The sequence below is a fragment of the Hylobates moloch genome, unplaced genomic scaffold, assembly GCF_009828535.3.
Source record: "Hylobates moloch isolate HMO894 unplaced genomic scaffold, HMol_V3 SCAFFOLD_3, whole genome shotgun sequence".
Taxonomy (NCBI): domain Eukaryota; kingdom Metazoa; phylum Chordata; class Mammalia; order Primates; family Hylobatidae; genus Hylobates; species Hylobates moloch.
Window position 1 is genome coordinate 45,690,236 of NW_026652278.1, and position 16,047 is coordinate 45,706,282.

The following is a 16,047-nucleotide window of genomic DNA, read 5'->3' on the forward strand; positions in this document are numbered from 1 at the left end:
GGAGACTTTCAACCTAGGATTGAGCATACTTTCCAATTTTTTCATTTTCCAAAATAGCTTTCTGTTTCCCTCTTTTTTCTCCCTGCCCCCAGCGGGCACAGATTACCATTGCCAAGCATTAGCAAGCATCACCTCAAGGTGAAGTGCTGTGCCTGGTTTGGGGAACTACAAAGGACAGACATGACCCCAGTCCCTAGAGACCTGAAATCTCAACAAGAGGGAAAGCAGCCTACACACAAGAAGAGAACTAATATCCAGTGCAGGGTGTAAAAAGTGTCCATTTGAGTGAGTGTGCCACGCAAAAACGAGGTGGGCCCAGGAAACCCACTGTCTTGACATAACTTTGCCCTCCTGGTGATCCCCACAGGCTATTCCTTCTTCTTCTATAGCAACTCTTCCTTTCCTCACCTCTAAATGCTGACATGTTCAGGGTTTAGCCATGGGCCTTTTGCTCTTCCATCTATATACCCTCCTGCTCTGGGAAATCTCAGCCATTTACATGACTTTAAATACCATCTCTATGCTGACAACTGCCAGGTTTCTATCTTTATTCCAGACTCTTCTTTGAAAGACAAGGTCACAAAACCAACTGTTTGGTTAACATTGCAATGTGGATATCTAACAGACATCTCAAGCTTAAACTATCCAAAATGGAAGTCTTGGATTTCATCTTCTCTCTCTCTCTCTCTCTCTCTCTCTCTCTCATACACACACACACATGCACAGAGAGACACAAACATATACATACTGACACACACAACCTCCATTTAAAATCTGTTCCTCACCCAGTCTTCCATTTAAACAGTTGTGTGAGGGAAGGGGGAAAAAATAGAATTATCCTATCTTGCTTCTCCCACATCCAATCTGAATCAGTTAGAAATAAGTTTGGTGATATAGAAACTAAATTTAACTTACAATGATTTAACCAAATAAGAGTTTAATTTTTTCTTCCACAAGGGAATTCCAAAGGAAGGCAGTCCAGGGTGAGATGGGGACTCTGAATCAAAGATCACACGTGCTCTTTAATCTTTCTGTTTCCTTCATGGTGACTTTCTCCTCAGGCTTTTTGTGTCTTGTCCCCAAAGTAGCTACTCCAAACGGCATCTGCAATTCAAGCAAGAAGAAGAGGAAGAGCAAAGGGAAAAATTTATTTGGCAGTTAAATCCACTTCCTTTTAAGGAGCTTTTCCAGAATCCCCTATGCAGCATTTCCCGCTTACATCTCATTGGTCAGAACTACATCACATGACTATCCTTCGTTGCAAGAGAAGCTGGAAAATACAGAATTTTCTTTTTAGTTAGGCACATTGTCACCCCCAAACAACACTTACATTATAAATGTTACATCATTTATATTCTATAACATTATATTAATAGGGAAGAAAGGGAGAATGGATATTAGGAAATCAGTCTACAAGGTCAACCACAAAATCCATCAGCAAATCCTGCTATTGTACTCCAAAAACCATCACGAATTCATCTCTTCTTCTCCATCCACACTGCCAACAGTATCATGATGCCTCCTGCCAAGTTACTGCAATAGACTTTTAACTTGCTTCTTCAACTGCCAACCTCCAACCCTTTTTCCACCTAAAAGTCAGGTGGGGACATATTTAAAGGCTATCTTAGGTCATGTAATTCTTCCGTTAAAATTCCTATTACTTGCCACTTCATGAAAATAAAATCCAAGCATTTATCACAACCCACAGGCCCTGTATGATGTCATCCCTGCCTACTTCTCTACTGTTCTTCCATCACACTCTTATTCATTCATTCATGCATTCATTCACTCAAACATGTTTACTGAGTGCCTACTATGCTCAAAGCACTGTTTTAGACACTGAGGATAAAGTAGTAAAGAAATCAGACAAAAATACCTTCCTTCCTGAAGTTTGCACTCTAGCAGAGGGAGAAAAATAATATACAAAATGTATCAGTGAAACATTTAGCACTTGAGTGGTCATTAGTCATCCACTCTGCTCCAGCCTCGCTGGGCTTGCTTCAGTTCTTCCAACTCTTCTAGCTGAGGACCTCTGCCTTCATTCCCACAGTCCTTCCCTTATATTCTTCAAGTGTCAGCTCAAAGGGCACTTCTCCTGAGAGACCTTCTCTGACCACCCATCCTGAAATAGGGCCACTCGTTATCCTCTTTCATCACATTTACCACATTTTGAAATTGGATGGATAGATGGATGTATGAACTCCATATGTTTACTTGCTTACTATCAGGCTCTCACTGAAGATTTACCTGTGTAATTAAAGAGACCATTTCTATTCTGTTCACCATTCTAATCCAAGGGCATAGAACAGTCAGTGCCTGGCAGACGGAGGCCCTTAATAAATATTTGTTAAGGGATTAATAAATCAGTGAATGAGTGAAATGGGTGTGAAATGGGCCTTTGAAAGGCAGTATCAGTAATTCAATAGCAGAGAATGGGGGGAAAAGGCATTCTTAGATGAAACTATATGGGTAAAAACTGAAAGGCAGTAATTGGCACCAATTGGCTTGGTGTGGTTGACAGTCAATTAGCCATTTTTGACTAGAGTCTTAAGAGATGATATTAGAAGGGAAGATTAGGGGCAGTTGAGAGGAGGTCTCTAATGCTGGGCCTTACTTTGGGCAGTATCAAAAATAAACAAATAGAGAGCAAACACACCATCACAGAACAACATAATATCTCTCTGGAGCAGCCTCCAGACCCAACCCAAAGTCATCACAACAAGCACTCAGAGAAATCACAAGAGATGAGAAAAGTCCAAAAACTTGGGATTGCTCCATGCCAGACATACAAATCATCTCTTCATCAATTTAGTATTTTTAAAAATATCTTTTCTGGCTGGGCACAGTGGCTCACACCTGTAATCCCAGCACTTTGGGAGGCTGAGGCAGGATTATCACTGAGGCCAGAAGTTAGAGATTGGTCTGGGCAACACAGGGAGACCCCATCCCTAAAAAATAAAAGAAAATAAAATATTAGCTGGGCATGGTGGTGCACACCTGTAGTCCCAGCTACTCGGTAGACTAAGGTGGGAGGATTGCTTGAGCCCAGGAGTTGGAGGTTGCAGTGAGCTATGATTACACAACTACACTCCAGCCTGGAGGACAGAGCAAGACTCTATCTCTTAAAAAAATTAATTAATTAAAAACTAAAAGTTATCTCTTCTGATTATAGAAGTAAAACATATTTATTATAGAAAATTTAAAAAGCACAAAAAATAATAAAAAAAGAAATTAAGTATTAGTACTGTGAACATTAATACAGGCTTTTGTCCAAAAGGGAACATCCTTCATCAAGACTCTGCATAGCACATGGAAGGGGTGGCAACACCAGTGACTGTACAGCTGGGCCAACCAAAAGAGATGAATTGCTAACCTTGACTCCAATGGGTCCCTGGTGTGTGACACTGGAAAGTCACTTTATTCCTCTACCCTCAGTTTCCTCATCAGTCAAACATGGATTTTTCTGATTTGTGATTTTTAAAGTGTTCCTTGGGGCTTTGTGACACCCTTTTAGAACAGGTGGGGGAAAGGGCTCAAACTGTCCTGCCTGTCCTCCAGCCAGCATAGATCCACCTTACCTGTTTTCCATGTTGGGTTTTGGCGTAAGTTTGGTAGTATATTGGATTTTTGTTGTTGTTGTTGTTGTTGTTGTTGTTGTTGTTGTTGTTGCTTTAATTTGTTTTGTTTTAAACTACACATCAGGAGACATGAGGTTGCAGTTCATTTTTCCAAATACTCAATAAAGTTACTTCCAGCTCTAACTTTTGATGATGATTCTAATTCCCTTCTGATATAAATTAATATAGTCATGAACTAGGTGTAACTATAAACTCCTTTTCCTATGGGCCTACAGGAACTTTCCTAAAGATTCTAAAAGTATCAAGTCATTCTAAATGGAATAACTTATACTAGCTCATCTATGGCTGTGGACCTTGAACAAATTGCTTAACCTCCCCATGCTTCAATCTCCTCATCTATAAAATGGGGATCATATAACCCACTCTACTGGATGCAGGGAAGATGAAATTGTATCTCATACACAAAAGTGCCTAGCACACAACAAGGAATAGAGCTGTAGCTTACATTTCCCGACTTCTTACTGTGAGCCAGGATCTGAGCTACATGTTTGGTATGCATTCCTTCATCCCATCTACACACAAGCCTATGCAATAGGCCCTTTTTAAAATTATTGTCTGTTATTTCCCCATTTTACAGATGAGAAACTGAGGCTTAATGACATTAGGTAACTTTTTTCCATTTCACCCAGAGCTTGGGTTTGAACCCAGGTAATCAGATTCATGAGGCTATGCTATAAAATGAATAACAGTAAAAAGCATAATACTAACTGTAAGTCACCTATTTTGAGGGTTTGCTCTACAGAAGATACTGTTATAAAAGCTTTGTCTCATTTAGCCCTCACATGGATCCAATGGAGCGAGCATTGACTTTACAGATTAGAAAACTGAGACACAGAGACACTAAATGCTATAATATCTCCACTGCCTTTTAGGTTGACTGCTTAGAACTGAGTCCAACTCCTTACGTCGCTTCTCTACTGAACATTAGGAGCCTGTGCAACTAATTGTCTAACTGATCCTTCTGAAAACATAGAATAAGAAGCATCCTCTAAAATGAAAACTCCCAGGGAAGGGGTACATTAACTCAGGATTTACAACAGCAAAAGGTAATCATCAAAGACTCCTTTCCTTCCCACTCCCGCAAATCCAATCAATTATGGGTCCTGCAGTCTCACCTCCTAAATATTTCTCCACTCATTCATTTTGCTCATTCCTACCTTGGCGGCTCTGGTTTGTGCCATTCTGTCTGTCAAAAGCCTCCTGCCTGCTCTCCCTGCTCCAATCTTGACCTCCAACCACCTTGCACCCTCACTCTATACTGTAATTTCCCCACTAAAATCCTTTTAGTGCCCCCACACCATGTCCTACAGAATAAAGCCCAAGCTCCACATGCCCACATTTGTCTTCAGCCTCATTTCCTGGTGTAAAATGCTTATTCCAACATCAGGAAACCACTCATAGGTCCTCTCACCACATGGTCATTTCCCACCTTTGTATATTTAGTATGTGTTCTCTTTGCATAGAAATCCTTTCCCTTCTTTCCACCTGTAACTAACTCTTTGCTCTTCCTTCCTTGAATAGCCAGGCTAATCCATGTACCCTCCTCCAGGCTCCTAATGAGGCCTGCACTCTTAGCACATTGAGTTAAATGTATGTCCTAACAGGACTGTCTACCCCACAGCACAGCACATTTCCTGAGATTAGGGACAATTGGGGTTTTATTCTTCTCTGTATCCATGACATCTATATGTGCAGTATGCAGCATGTAATAAGCACTCAATAAATATTTGTTAAAGAATCAAATCAGGCCAGGCATGGTGGCTCATGCCTGGAATCCAAGCACTTTGGGAGGCCAAGGTAGGAGGATCCTTTGAGCCCAGGAATTTGAGACAAGCCTGGGCAATATAGGGAGACCCCATCTCTAGAAAAAACTTCAAAAATTAGCCAGGTGTAGTGGCATGCACCTGTAATCCCAGCTACTTGGGAGGCTGAGGTGAGAGGATCTCTTAGTCTGAGAGGCCAGGGCTGCAGCGAGCCATGATCGCACCACTGCACTCCAGCCTGGGCAACAGAGTGAGACCCTGTCTCAAAAAATAAAAATTAAAAAAGAATCACACCAAAGTCAAGGAATTAAAGATTGTAGTGGACAGTATGTAAATTCTTAGCATGTTTTTAGCTATAGTTAACATTCAGTAAACTCTCCCAAGTTTGAATAATTGTATTAAGCAGCTACCATGAACCATTTGCCATTCTAAGCCTTTACCTCATGTCTTCACAATAGTCCCACGAATTACACGCTGCTACCATTCCCATTTTACAGATGTGAAAACTGAGAGAGATTAAACAACTTTTGCAGGGCCACAGATCTAGCAAGTAGAAGGGCTGTAGTTTGAATCTGACTCCAGGGTCAAGTTCTTAGCTAATTACCACAGACTAAAATGTCAGCCAACAAGTGTATATCATAAGCTCAAGGCAAGAGCTGCCAGTAGTACACGCCTGGGGGCAAAAATATGGAGATAACATCTGTCTTAGGAAGAAAGCCAAGAGAGACATGTACTCCGAGTCAAATGGCAGGGCGTGGCTGGTGTCAAGAAGAGATATTCCTAAGCCGTATACATTGATATGTAGCTCCAATCCTCCAAAATGAGGGATTGCTGCTATGCCCAGGTCCACTTACCTACTGTTTAGCAGTTAAAGACTAAGGCCTTGAGTCAAACAGATCTAGGTTTAAATTCCAATTCCATTCATTGCAAATCATTGGTCTTCTCCAAAACTCAATATCCTCATCTGTAAGCTAGAGATACTTAATCAATTTTGAGGATTAAATGAAATAATACAATACATCTAGTGATATATTATATCATTATATTATATCTAGTGATATAAGTGCCTAACACATAGAAGGCACTGAAAACAGCTACTTTATTACTATGATGTTGACTATTATCATACAAGCACTAAATCAGAAATCATTCCAGGAAGGGGGAAGTCACACAGTATACATAGGTGCTGGGAATCCATCCCTCCATTTGGGGAATAGGGACATGGTCTGAGAAGACATTCTGAGAGCTGTGTATAGTCAGAGACTGCTGATGGTGCATGCTTTATAAGTGGGGTGGGAGTAGCCCAGCAGTATGCATGGTGTAGCCTGAGAAAGAGGCCCTGGAAGCTTCTGGTTTCATACTTTTTAATTTCATTTTAATAACTAATGAATCAGAAATATAAGGATGGATCAGAAAATCAGAGGTGTTTCTGAAATATCCATCTTTGCCAGGCTTTGATCAGAGCAACACTGAGGAATAATTTTCTGCCTGGTCCCACTGAAACGTGATATTTGCATCTTCTGAAGTCTTATCACTGGTCCTTGCAAAGATGAGATAAACCTGGTCTTTGCAAAGACGAGATAAACCTGGTCTTTGCAAAGACTGTTCCTGCCATCAAGGCATGACGAGTGGTGGATTGGGGTGCTATTTAAAAGCCTTATTCATAAAGACTACTCAAGAGCCTCTAAAAATAATCTTGTGATTTAACAAGGCCAGGATTCAAATAAGTTAAATGGGTTGGAATAAGTTAAACAACTGACAGGAAAAGGCTAAAGATTTCCCAGCTGTCAACCTCTAGTGGTGTTGGCAGGAGTCTCGTGACCTACCTCTTCCATATCTAATCACCTAACACAGGGGGTCTCGCCCTCTCCCATAGCAATCTCTCCCTTCTTTTTACCCACCCACCCCCATGCTGTTCACATCCAAGAACAAGAGATTGTGCAAATATAGGCATGGATGATAGACAATTCAGTCCCCAAGGATGACTAAACTCACCTAATTCCCTTCTTTACCAGATTTTTATGAGAAAATCACTTTTGATGTTCCAAAGGATGCCACATTAAAGCATGCTGAGGAGTATTGGTACACCTCCTTGACTCAACTGTAATAATAAAAATAGTTAATATTTTTTGAGTGTTCACTGTGTTCTAGGATCTCTGTTGAAAGCTTTTTTCCTTCCAAGTTTTTTATTGTGGTAAAATACATATAACATAAAATTTACCATTTTAGCCCTTTTTAAGCGAACAGTTCAATGGTGTTAAGTATATTCATAATGTTATATAACCACCACCACCACCCTTCTTCATAACTCTTTATACCTTCTAAAACTGAAGGTCTAATCTATTGAGAGCTTTTTACATATATTATTCTATTTAACTCTTGAGATAACTTTGTGAGATTGGTACAATTATTATTCCCATTTTTTAAACCAAGGAAACAGAACCTGAGAGATAATAATGAACTCATCCGAAATCACAGAGCCAGTAGGAGAAGAAAGTAGTTTTAAACCTACGTGTAATAAAGTTTGCACTTGTACTCTTAATTTAAACCTTTCTACAATAAACCAATGTAAACTCTTTACTGGCTACCCGAGAACCAAACCAGCCAAGGGACTCTGACTTCAGATTATGTGACTGTAACTGAAAGGTCCTCCATCTCTTTGAGATAGATTCTGAAGACAAACTCTTCTCAACTCTTTCTTTTACAAAACCTGCACTTACAGCTGAAAATGTGGAGAGGAACAAGGGCAGAACATCTCAAAGGCCGCCCTGGCATAGGGGAGGTCACACTGCCCTGCAGCTGGTCTCAAGGCTGCCTTGCCATTCATCGATTCAGTCTGTTCCATCTACGTGTTCCAGACAACACTTAAGTCCAACGCTGCCTCTAGTAGTCCTGTGATGTGTCAGGACGAGAAGTCACCAAACATAAGGTCCTTTCCTGGCACCATTGTTCGTATTTGGTTTGAGGGCTTCAGCCTGGACATGGCAACACCCTTTTAGAAATGTATGGTGCCAGGTCAGATGGCCAGACTCTGCATGCCATGTAGCTGTGAGTACCACCAGTAACATTTAGAGCTCTGAATAATGAAAAAAAGTGCTGGTCAGATGCACTCTCGGTAATCCCATGTGTCATTTTCTAGAATAAAACAGCAGATTCTTCTTAGTGCATAGTTATCACGTGCCTTAATCCCCACACCCACTGTATGAGGGCCATACAGACAAGAAAACTGAGGTCTAGAGAAGTTAAGCCATGTGCTCAGTGTCTCACAACTAGTGTCAGTAATTTAATTCAGGTGATCTGATACTCTTACTGTTGACAGTTATTCTGTTCTCCATAATAAAATGAGGTAACCAACATGGCCCAATGCAGCCATTTTCATCAAAGGCCCAGAGGGCTCTCAGATCAATATTTTCTTCTAAACCATTCCAGGTATGAATTTTCCCTGCCTGCTGTGGTCCAGCTTTTACTTTTTTTTTTTTTTTTTTTTTGGAGACAGAGTCTCACTCTGTTGCCCAGGCTGGAGTGCAATGGCCCAATCTCGGCTCACTGCAACCTCCACCTCCTGGGTTCAAGTGATTCTCCTGCCTCAGCCTCCTGAGCAGCTGGAATTACAAGTGCACACCATCACACCTGGCTAGTTTTTGTATTTTTAGTAGAGACAGGTTTTCACCACGTTGGTCAGGCTGGTCTCAAACTCCTGACCTTGTGATCCACCCACCTCGGTTTCCCAAAGTGCTGGGATTACAGGCATGAGCCACCATGCCTGGCTGCTTTTACATTTTTTAAGCAGCTCTTTGCTGGAGGAAGACCTTGCAAACACTATCGAATAATGGCGGTGGTAGATGTCCATGGTCAGCTAGTGGAAACTTTCTGTAGTGAGTCCTCTCATTTTGAACAGTGGTGTCCTGAGTTACTCCCAGAAAGAGTGATCCTATCCAAGACGGGATATGTAATATTGAAATGGATGGAATATAGAAACTAACTTAAATACTTTAATGTTTCCATGAGAGAATTATTTCCCAATATGTATCTGGAAATATATTTTTTTCAGAATCAAAAATCCCAAGAAAAGCCAATTAAGAAATCAGGAAAATAGGAAAAAGTATTATAATTCTACTGCAAGAATTAAAGCTTCACAATCAATACAAAGACACGTGTTTGAAGAAATCCACTAACATTGGAGCGAGATGAAAGCCTGCAGCTGAAGGTTAAGGTTGACATTTCCAGGAACTGGTACAGCACACATAGGAGGAAAGCCACCCTAACCTAACCAACCTTGCCTGCAGCTGTGGCCATGTTGTAAGGGTGTGTTTGTGATTGTGTTTGTTGACAATGGTGAGTCGTTTTGGGAAAAAAATTGTGATATTAATAAATTTATATGCATATATACTTTATAAAAATCTTATAAGTTGTGTCCCAAAGAATAAAAATTTTTGGCAACAAAATAAGCCCTTAAACTGGTGATTTCAATTTCAAATGCTACCCAATAATGTTTACTGGCATTGTCAAGCATTTGAATGTTTACTATAGACTAAAGTTCTTTGTAACTACAAGATGAGCATCACAAATCCAAAAATCCAAACTCTGAAATGCTCCAAAATCTGAAACTACTTAAGCACCTACATGACACTCAAAGAAAATGCTCACTGGAGCATTTTGGCTTTCAGATTTTTGGATTTGAGGTGCTCAACCAGTAAGTATAATGCAAATATTCCAAAATCTGAAAAAATACTTCTGGTCCCAAGCATTTCCAATAAGGGATACTCAACATGTACTACTAAAATTAATGTTTCTAACTTATTAAATACATTTTTCTTAGATGTCCATCATAATAAGAAATGAATACAAAGAACGTTGAAATATTTTAAGAATAACTTAGGATTTGAGGAATTCCTAAGAATTCCTGGGAGTTTTGATTTCTCATCCTCAAAGATTAATACCTGTTGAAAATCTGGAAACACCAGGATTCTTAAACAAGATGGTAATAATGAAATGCATCCATTTGCACACTCAAGAGCCCATTCCTTTTAGCTTTCCCAAGCAACAGCAGCAGTCCCTACCCAAGTCATCCCACTAGCTGATTCCTAACATGTCATTGCTGATGTAATCCCTCAAGCAAGAAACACAGGATAGATTATGAATTACAGAGGGCTTACTACAGTGCATGGAATTCAGGCTGCTTTTGATGAAGTGATGTCATACTATCAATATCATCTATCTATAGGTTATTAGAACTTCAAGGACCAATAAAAGCAAGATAAAGCCAAATTTAAAGCCAAAAGGAAAGAAGAACCAAGCTCTGTTTTCCAGAGATAACGTGTAGACTTTAGACAAAATTTTCCACCCAAATTTGTGCATCACAGGTCAGGAGAAAAGCCTATCCCAGTAAATCAAACAAAGAAAGAATCAGAACCTACCACACTATGTAAAATCAGGGAGACAGGGACCTCAAAGAACATCCCCCACACAGTGAACACTGAAGGCTTCCCAAGAAATAGGCAAAAACTCCAGTAAGTACAGGACAAAAGAGAAGCTGCCAAATTAAGAACCTCCCTTATTTTTGTACCTTATGCCCCTGGTTTATGGCAGACATTGAGCAGGAGAACACCTAGTCATAGCCCTCTCCTTTATATGGGAAGTGTTACTCCTTTAAGAAAGGATGACTCCCTTTATGTTTTCTATATAAACTTTCCTTATGCATCTTTTATACCCTTTCCGTCACTGAACTTGAGCAGCCCATTCACTCACTTTGTAACTGTCTATAGAGGAGGAAAAAGAAAGAGAAAAGGACAGAGAAAGGAAAAGGAAAGGGGAAGAGAAAGGGAAAGGGAAAGAAAAAAAGGGAAAGGAAAGGAAAAGAAAAGAAAAGAAAGGAAGAAGGAAGGAATTGAAAAAAAAAAAAAGTAGAAAAACAGTTTGAGGTCAACAGTTTACCAAGAAAACTTACTAATTGTGGGAGAGAATTGTCTATGAATGGACATTTTATGAATTTCCCCATTTACAAATGCACCCTACTCACAAAGCTAACTACTTTAAAATTCTTCACATGGCTACTACCAAAGATAGACTTTTAAAAACAGTCACATTACCTTTGTGGAAGGACCCATGCCAATCTTTCCTCAGTCCATTCAGCGTGAGGGTGTGTGCTGCCAAAATGTGGTCTTGTGTAGTTTTCATTTCATTTTATTAATAAACCCAAGCTTTTCTTCAGAAAAGATGTGCTGATGGCACTTTTTAAAGAAACAAACAGTAGCCTTCACAAGACACTCCCCAATTGCAGCAGCAAGCAAGGACTCAATTAGGCCCCAGACTCATATCCCACCAGAGTGGCCAGGACGCATGGTCCAGGCAGAAGAATTTCATGTTTATTTTGTGGAAAATGGGAAATCCTTGGAAGATTGGCATGATATTCCCAAGGAAGTATTTTTGGAAAATAGATTTGTCTCTCTTGAGTGGAATAATATAGTCATCTGTCAGCCAGTCGTTGGCCCATTACCAAAAGTACCTCTCTACATCCACTTTTATAAAAACATAATTTCCACTTTTAATTTAGATTCATTCAGAAGGTACATGTACAGGTTTTTACATGGGTACATTGCATGATGCTGAGGTTGGGGTATGAATGATCCTGTCACCCTGTTAGTGAGCACAGTGCCCAACAGTTTTCAATCCTTGCCCTTCTTCCTCTAGTGGTCCCCAGTGTCTATTGCTGCCATCTTTATGTTCATGAGTACCCAATGTTCAGCTCCTATGTATAAGTGGGAACATGTGGTATTATTACAAACCACTTTTATGTTTTTAGTCTATTTTTGCATATGAAGGTAGAGGCTGCAATATACTACTGTGTAAATTGTGGAGAAGTAGGAAACTCAATGGAAGCCAAATATATGATGGATGGAAGGACGCATGGACAAGTCACTGGCACTCTCCGAACCTCAGTTTCCACATCTGTAAAATGGGGGAAATATACCTACCACATGAGAATGAGTATAAAATGCTCAGCACAGTGCCTATCATATAAACATTAGCCTCAAATGTTAGCTAACATCATTATCATCATTATCATCACTATCAACTACCCACCACCACCACAATCATCATGGCCGTCATCAGCATCCTAGCAGCAGCAGCAACATAGGGCCACCAGAGCAAGCAGTCCCATTGTCTCTTGAAATCCTGTTCCCCAGGCAGATCCTTACTGTTCATCACAGTATTTCTCAACATGTTCTTCTCCAGCATAGAGGATATCCAACCTGGGGAAGAGGCTAAGAAACAGTATGCCAAAAACATCTTAAATAATGAAGAAGGCTGAAGGTATTGAGGAGGGAAACAAACTACTTCAAGCACAATGACAATTCCCAGGAAATGTAAATTGGTTGGACACCCTTTGTGTTATTCAAGTGTTCCTTACAGATGTTAATTCACCTCATTTGGACCCCTTTGCAAATGGCGGCTGCCAACAAATGTCCCTGGTTAAATACAACTTAAGAGAATTGCTCAGAAACGGGCATGTTCTGTGCTCCTGCGAGGACAAAGTTAAGATCATTTGTTCCCTACTCAATTCATCTTTGACCCCCAAACACATTCTTCAAGAGCAATCTTCCTCTTTAGAAGTTCCTCTCTTGGGTTTTAGAGAACTTTTTGGCTTGAACTCTTTCTAAAATTAAAGCCAACTGCTGTTAACTCTCAGATGCAATGATATTTCACTCTGGCCGGGGCTGACTATCACAGACGCATCCCAAACCACATAAGTTCTTATTGTTTAAACTGTCTTAACCAGCTGTTAAAACATACCCTAAGATATCAAAGCCACTCTAATTAACTTCCTGCTTCTTTGGGACTTCAAAGTCTTTCAAAAAGTTTTAAATAGGGTTTTTATAGAGAATTTGACCTAATATTTGAAGAAAATTTTGCAAGCTTGCCCAAGAGACTCCAACTTCTCCTTCCCTGTTCCACTCCCATTCCCTCCCCACCCCCCAGAATCTTAGCATTCTAAGACTAGCTGTGAGAATTGAGGATAAATTTTAATATCTGCCATACCAAAAATGTAAATCTGTTTACCCACATACATGCTATTTATCAGGGTGGTCATTGACATCCTGCGCAAATGGCCCTCTCTGTGACACCCCTTCTCAACTTGGCAACCCTTTGCCCATCCCTCAAACCAAATCTTCTCTGTGAAGTCCCCCTGTCTCTCTCAGGGTGAGGGCACCACTCTCTTTCCCAGCGCCCACACAATCCCCACATCTCTGCTTGGCTTTTATCACAACGAATTGGAATGTGTCCGTTTACGTGTCTGTCTCCCTGTCTAGACTATGAGGTCCATAGGGCAGGAACTGTTTTGTATTAAGCTTTGTGCTCCCACAGCCTAGCACAGGGCTTTGCATACCCATGAGCAGGACTCAATAGATGTCTGATAAATGACTGAGTCCCAACTCACTCTGGGGGAGTTTGAGTTGTATTTTAATGTATCCATTCCTTATTGGTTTTTGACATCAATCCCCAGGGTTCCCATAAACATCATCTTAAAGGCATTATACCAAGGGAATTGCTGCTCTGAGTAACAGTGTCATAAAAATTAGTTAAAACTTGGAAATAAGGCAAAAATGGTGAGTGGCACACCTTTCCAAGTCCTCCAAAGAATTTTCCAGGAGAATATACCTAGTTCATTTCATTGCTTGCCAGTGACTAAAGGTCTCTGACTTAGTGAATTTATCTATTATCTTGTACATTTTTGTCCAGTAGAGACACTGATCATTTCTGTCTGCTGGAACATATAACCTCAAAGATTTGTGGCCTGTTGGACATTAACCAGTTTATATCTAACCCAGCAATCTTACCCTAACAATTTTTTTATTAAATTGCCTATAAATATCCTCACTTCTTAGTCTTTGAACAGGGTATACCATCTTAATGGTTCCCTTATTAGTGAATGAATTAAATAAAATCTTTGGTGGCACAGGCTTTTAGTCCTAGCTACTTGGGAGGCTGAGATGGGAGGATCACTGGAGCCCAGGAGGTCGAGGCTGCAGTGAGCCATGACCACACCATTGCACTCGAGCCCAGGTGAGAGAAAGAGGCTCTGGCTCCAAAAAAAAAAAAAAAAAAAAAAAAAAAAGTGTTTCTTTTGTATTTCCCTGAATCAGATTTTACCTTTTTAACAATTTTTTTAAAAATAAAAGTCATAATCCACAGTGACAGTACAAAACCAAAAGGTCTACAGGGTAGGTCCCATGGAGCAGCAGAGAGGCCTGGGCTGGGTGTGCAGGAAGGTGGTTCTGCTAGGAACTCTCTATAACCTCCAGAACCTCCCTCATGCTTATCTGTCACAGAAGGACAATATCCTAAGCTCCCTGTATCCCTCACAGTGTTACTGAGATAATCACATGGATCAATTTACTTAAATAACTTTGGAAGAGTCTAAAGTACCAGTCTTGGTGGGGCATGGTGGCTCATGCTTGTAATTCCAGCACTTTGGGAAGCCGAGGTGGGTAGATCACATGAGGTCAGGAGTTCAAGACCAGCCTGGCCAACATGGAAAAACCCTGTCTCTACTAAAAATACAAAAATTAGCCTGGCATAGTGGCGCGTGCCTGTAATTCCAGCTACTCGATAGGCTGAGGCACGAGAATTGCTGGAACCCAGAAGGCGGAGGTTGCACTGAGCCGAGATTACACCACTATACCCCAGCCTGGGCAACACAGCGAGACTCTGTTTCAAAATAAATAAATAAATAAAGTACCAGTCCACCATGAAGCTCTTGTAAAAGAAGGCCAGCTTTTCCCGCAGAAAACAATGGTGAGAAGGACAATACATGGAAGGAGACCAGAATGAACATAGATAGGAAGCAGCTGCTGCCATCCCACCCCACCCCTCTGGCCCAGGGTTAAACCACTGTCAGCTCCTGCCTGGACATTGGGAAGAGCCTTCTAAAGCATCCACTCTTGCCTCCATCCCCATCCAGTCTCCACACAGCAGCGACTGTTCTTTCTAAACTGTAGGAAGATCATGTCACGCCTCTGCTTCAAGCCCTCCAGAGGCCCTCCAACACTCTTAGGTTAACATTCACACTCCCTTCTTGGCCCACAGGGCACTATGTGATCCAGCCCCATGGCTCCTTCTCCAAACTCATCTCGGATTTCTCATCTTTCCTCTGTGCTCCAGCTTCACAGGTGCTATTACGCTCCTCAGGCAGGTGTAGCTGTCTCACCTCAGGGCCTTTGTACTTGCTGTTTCTTCTACCCTAAAGTCTCATTCCCATCCCCCTTTCTTCACATTACTGACTTCTTTTGATATTACCTTAAATTTCACACACACACCCCAGAAAGAACATCCTTGCCCACCCTTTCCAGAAATATATCCACCACTATTCTCTCTCTGACTCTGTTCTTAGTACTCTCCAGCATGGGAAGATATTTATGTATGGTCTGTCTCCCCCATCAGCAAGACTGCCTGGTAGTTGCCCTAGTGCCTGGCACATAGTAGGCGCCTGATACATATTTGTTGAATACATGAGGATAAAGGCACAAGATATCCAGCTGCTTCCAAGTAAAAGAGCTCATGCAGGACAGATACATTTCTGAACCCGTGCAATGCAAGTTCCTGAATCCCAAGTACATATTTCAAAAGACTGTAACCAAGAAGAA

General features: G+C 40.9%; 1 long non-coding RNA gene across 2 annotated transcripts in view; it reads right to left on the minus strand.

Annotated features, from left to right (window-relative positions):
* Positions 1-979: 979 nt before the first annotated feature.
* Positions 980-16,047, minus strand: part of LOC131383052 (uncharacterized) — an 81,653-nt gene continuing 66,585 nt past the window's right edge. For both annotated transcript variants that reach the window (XR_009212768.1, XR_009212766.1), the window contains exon 5: positions 980-1,104. This is a non-coding gene — a long non-coding RNA (uncharacterized LOC131383052). The remainder of the gene's footprint in view (positions 1,105-16,047) is intronic.